Source organism: Clinocottus analis, unplaced genomic scaffold (assembly GCF_023055335.1).
Source record: "Clinocottus analis isolate CAN_PGR_092001 unplaced genomic scaffold, fCliAna1.0.p SCAF_12, whole genome shotgun sequence".
Classification (NCBI taxonomy): Eukaryota; Metazoa; Chordata; class Actinopteri; order Perciformes; family Cottidae; genus Clinocottus; species Clinocottus analis.
The window spans coordinates 9,680,263-9,686,274 of NW_027175843.1; positions in this window are offsets into that span (position 1 = coordinate 9,680,263).

Consider the following 6,012-nt stretch of genomic DNA (forward strand, 5'->3'; position numbering starts at 1 on the left):
CCTAGGTAATTATCACAGAGTGATTAAAAAAATGAAACTGTTTTTCCCTCTTGCTATCTTGGTTTTGCCTTTTTTCCCGTCTTAATAGAACAGATATGTTTTCAGAAACATGCTGATTGACCAATTTCCATAATGTGCTGCATCATACTTGTCACTCTCTCTTCTTGTAGGTTGCTGCAATGATGGGCAAACCAGCCAATCAGGCACCCACACTGGAAACTGTCTAGGTGTAGCTCTATCACTCCCTCTCCTTTATATCAGTCTCAGATAACACACTAAAAAAAAAACCAAACATGCAAAAACACGCATACAATAGTAAAAGGTATTGTCCGTTTTTTATGATTCATAAAGAAATGAAGAGCAATCAAACTAGTAGTAACATGAGCTCAACTGTTGGAAGTGACTGGAAGGGAAAATATGTCTGTGTACACGGAATAATCAACTATTCAAAAGCTCAGTGTTCAAAAGCTGTCTTTTTTTTATCAAGTGTGAGCCGTGTTAATGAGGGTTGACTTTCCAGTGGAAGTATGAAGATAACTTACCAATACAAAGGTAGATGCTTCACTGTACAGATGTCAAACAAGAGAGCACCGCAGTGAACACTCAAGGGGTTTGCAATAAATAACCAAGAAACACCATGTGATATCCTTATAGCATTTCTGGCACTAAAAGCATGAAGTTGCTCAACAGAATGAAGCACATGCTTCAGAAGTGATTTCTAAATGGAGCTGTAACCTTTTGGCATCTTGCTGAAGCCTTCTCTCTGTCTTTTTGTTCTCAGAAGGCCAAAGTGCCAACAATCTTCTCGGCGGCACATTTGTCGCGATGTTCAAAGCAAATTATCGAAGTGAGCCCTCTGTTTGATATCAGTATAAAACAAGTGCAAAGTACAGATGCACCATTGTAAAGCATTCACATCAGTGTCATGTCTGACATTGTTTTATGGGAAAATAATACTCACACTAATCCTCTATAAGAAATACATTTAAGACTATTGGCCATGATTCGATGCTGCAGATTTACAGTCAACGTGGCACAGCTCTGCACACGTCAGTCCAACCCATCAGACATCTGCTGAGGTTGATGCTTTGGGTTAGCTTTGCTGGAAATGTGCTGAGGTCATCAAACTGCATATGAGTGAATCATGCTGTAAAGGTGTAATCATCCCAACATAACAGGTGTGTAAAAAGTCCCTCTAATCCCAAACTGTTTTAATTCTATGATATTCAGGCAGAGCCCAACATCTTGGAAGCTGTGCCAAACTCTTTATGAACAAAAGACGCAACATGTGGATACCATATTTTCTCTTGAATGATTTAAACTGAATAAGGCTCAAAATAGATTACAAAGGGGACATTGACGTTATCTGGAAAACAGTGTTCACCATTCAGCTATGAGGATGACCCAAACACTGATGTTGAACAAAAGTGTAGCACTATTCAGGGGTTTGGTTTCTAGATGAATAGTCTTCCGTCCGGCCTTTAGCTGCCCTGTATAGGGACATTGGCCAAAGTTGCTTACAGCATGGTTCACTAGGATTTGACATCCAGTGTAGCGTTTACGGCTTCTGCCACAACACAGCAACACAATGACCTTATGGATTTGTGTGCTGTGACTGGGGAAAATAAGGTGAGAAGTACCTGAATCTGTCTGAGATTTGTTCACTTCATGAAGACACACTACATCTTCATATCCAACCATTATTTTATTAGGAGTTGAAAAAGGGGGAATTCCTCACTGAAATTATTGGTAACCTTGACTTTTTTTCACTTGAGGGATGAAAACCCAATTCCTCAAACATGATCTCATTATTACGAGTATGGAATTGTGTTTTCACACTGACTCATCTATCTCACAGGATGAATTCTCATTAGGGTGGAGAAAACCAATTCTCTCTTGCTTTAACAGCAAGGCCTTTGTCCTTCTCTGCCTGCTGGCTGCTGTGGATCCTGAAGCTTGATCCTTATTTCTCGCTACCTGGTAACTCAATGTAGCTGCCTGCGATAAAGAAGAAAAGCCTGGCATCCCTATTATCTGATGCTGACTTGCAGTGTATCAGTACCAGGTCCAGATCCACAGTTTCACTCATTTTTCTTTCTCTTACCTGTACAAAATGTAGAAAGCTACTCATTAACTGTACCAGTGCTAGTGATATTGATGCAAAAAAGAAAGAATTCCAAAACTTGTTGTATGATTTGTATGGTAATGTATGGAGATAAGAATGTCGTCCTTTATCATTTCATTATTCCAGCCTGGGTAAGGGTTAAGTACTCTTCTCTGGAGCTTTCCATGCTCCTGTGTGAACCTGCAGAGCAGATGAGAAGCAAAGTGTATGTCAGTTAGGTATGTGTGTGTACACGCCCCCCTGAAGGGGAGTGTATGTGCAGACAGAACACCTTCAACCTCCTGTCTCCTGTCTGTTTTACCTCAGGGGAAGTACTAGCTCGGCATTAGCATAGATTGTATTCACAAGGAGAGACAGATACCACTGCAGCCATGGGGAAGCAGGTAAGGTCTGAGAAAGAAACACTTTTAAGGGATAAGAGAGTTAGAGAGAGAGAGAGAGTGAGCGCTATGTCGTAGATATACTTTCTGTAGCTCAGAGTAGCAATGCTGACTGTCTCAGAGTGAGCATTGGGACACTTGAAGGAACTACTTTCACTTGTGTCTTGAATCAGAACAAGGTGACTGTGATGGCCTAACTATTTGCAAAAGGTTCTTGCTGAATTCCATCTTCAAATAGAAAGTATTACACATAAATCACTCCACGTTATTTATAATACATGGATGCTGATTTCTACGACACAAGAACCACCATGCAGGCTGCACAGTGAGGACTGTACATTAGAGACACACATGCATAGATGCACACAAGTGAACAACCAGGTTTGTAGGAGAAGAAGCACGCATGTTATGTGTTTGTCAATGACATTTTGAGGTGAGACGGTAATGTTGACATAACAAGTTCAGTCTTGTCTGCACATGCATCTCATCTGCTGACAGTTGAATATACACATATCCGCTTCCTCATTAAACAACTCCTGGCAAATGATAGAACTGGCAAAAACAGTAATATGTCCTGTGCACAGAACAAAAAAAATATTGTTTTAGTCATCCAAGATTTCACAGAAACTATCTTTAATGAGTAGCGTTATTCCCCTAACTTTTGTTTTGGCGAGAGCTAAAGCAATGCCATGTTGTTCTAAGAAAGAACAGCATGTGTAATCGTGCCAAATAACTGTGGATAGGGAACTCTGGTAAATTCGTTTTGGTTTTCAGTACTTTCCCTCATACAAGCATCTGGTTCTGCTATTGCTCGTAACCGCCCTCGTTCCCTCTGTTTTAAGAGACTCAAAGTAGAGGATTCTTTCTTGGCATCAAGCTTTTGTGCTTCGGAATTGAATTATTATTGTTCAACCATCCTTTTATCCTTTTATAAACTGGTCGGGGAAGACACTTTTTAATTGTTTTGTTATTTCCTTGAGTGCTTTCAATGTGTGGCGATTGATTTTACTCTTGGTCTCTTTACAAAGTTCTGATTCTTAAGTGTCCATGCAACATGTTAACAGAACTGCCTCCATCAGCAGTGCCAGCTCAACGAGCAGCTGTGAGTTCTCTGGACCTGCTTGTTGTGACAGTGTGGAGCCGGTTCAGTCTCATTGTCAGAGGCAAAGGGTGTGGATGGAAATGAGCTAAATGAGTGTGTGTTTGTGTGTGTGTGTGTGTGTGTGTGTGTGTGTGTGTGTGTGTGTGTGTGTGTGTGTGTGTGTGTGTGTGTGTGTGTGTGTGTGTGTGTGTGTGTGTGTGGACTCACTACACTGTACAGCTGAAGAATATGCTTTTATCAGTGATACCCTTGTGGGAAAAGTAAATGTTTAATCCATTTCAAACTCCGGAGAATGTGCGTCACAGGCCTAGATTAAGGAATGTGTCCTGGGCTGTGTTGAAGGAATACTTTGTTGACATGTAGAGTGAGAATAGTTGGGCTACACTGAGCCAAGGCTCAGAGCAAAAGCAGAAAACTGATCAGTTTGACTGCCTCTTAACCTTTGCAGCATCTGAAACACAACAGAAACAGGCCTGTTGTATCTGTGTGCACTATACACTGGTAGTTATGAGTGGTAGAGCTAACTGCAGCTGTGGCAACTTTGTCAAAAGTGCCTTATCCTGGCCAAGATAGTGTTTTTGAAAACATCCCCTGGTCCGGATGCAGCAGACCCAGATCCTGACAGCTGGACTTCTGCCTTTGGCTCTGACAGTCTCCTTGGACACATGCACACAGCACACCAAAGCAGATGTTCAGTCCTCCTCCAGCATTTCTTGATGTAGGAGCATAGTGAAGTCTCTGACTGCAGGATGGATGAACAGCACAGGTGTTGAAGTAAAGCCGTATATGTCCTAAATATAAGAGTATTTGTGTCTTTAAATGCTAGTGCTATTAGCAAAGGAAACAGCTATTTATTTTGGGCGTGGATTTTAGGTAGAGTTAGTAATTGGGAGAGTGATTAAGTGCTTTACTGCCATATCTGATAAGATAGGTTTAGTGTTGTTGAAGGGAGATTCTTGATAAAGACGTGATGCGATAGTTTTCTCCTGGAGATCCCTCAGAAGCTTGGAGCAATTGCAGAATGCAGCAGGCGTTCACCACACCCTTTTAAGAATGATTCTTTAAAAAAAACCAAAAAAAACCAAGACTTTTAGGCAACAAGGCTGTGGTGTGGACTAAACATAACACATGACCATACTTTCCCAAAAACTCTTTCATTGTTTCATTTCAGTGAGAAAACATCAGACAGGAGCGTTTCATTGTGTTGCATTCAGCCACAAAGTATAACTGTTTTTTTGTGGTGAATGATGTTACAACTTTAGATGCACAGCAGGCTATAATGGTAGACCAAAGTCTCCTTAAGAAGACATTCTATTGGGTAATATTGATAAAGCTCTCTTAGATAATCAAAGCTGAACTATCATAATTTACATGTCCATTAAAAAATGTTAAGGTAAAATAGTGTGCCGATAGTACTTCAATCCCCCCAGTTAAGTTCACATATTGTATGTCTTGTCTACATCGTATTAGAGAGAGGAACTAAATGGACATTTGATTCGGTTCTTGGCAAAATCATAAACACAGCACTAATAAAACTGCAGCACACTCAGAGGAAAATAATTAATTCCAGGTCAATGCTCACAGCCCTATATGTTCTGCCAGCTAATCATAAACCACATTAAATGCATGTAGACGTTGACTGAAGTGATGTGCAAAGCAGACACACTTCAGCCCAGCCGTGTGATAAATAGCTTTAATAATTAAAAGGGGGGACTTTTCTCTTAAATTGCACCAAACAACACTTCTGTTGAAAGCTAACGCTAAATTGCAATATGTCATAATTGGCTTTGTGGTAACGTGTTCATTTATTTGCTTAATGTTTGGATTGTGTGTTGCTTAGTTATTATGGGCAGTATGCCTTGGCGGATGAGAGCAATTAAAACCTTGAACCTTTGCCATGATGAGGACAGACTACGGTTTCATCTTATTGTTTACTGGCAAAAGGAGGCGCAGCTGTTTCGGACTGTCCAAGTAAAACAATCACTGATTCTTAGATAAAGGTCCAAAAAGACAACAATCATGTGCTAACTCAACCAGGCACGTGCTTTGATAGTTTCTGAGGGCTTCACGGCAACCATAACATGATGAAGATATTCAGTTTTGTGTTTGTATGTGGTGTATGATCTGATGAGTGCCATTTAGTGAGCAGCAGAGTGCAACGCTTATTGTGAGCATGTATGGAGCTGCGTATTGAATGCAACCATGCAGCAGAGCCCTAGAGACTGATCCCATCTGTTCGGGGCCTGGTTGTGTAGTCAGAAACTCATCAAAATGGTCTCCCCAAGGTTCACGCACCCCCCTTTGTCTCTGCATTTGCTACATCTTTGTCTTTTTGCTGAGAGGGGGAGCCGGGGGCGAGAGCTCAACCCTTGAGAGCACAGCGGGGGGGCTTGATGGACCCATGC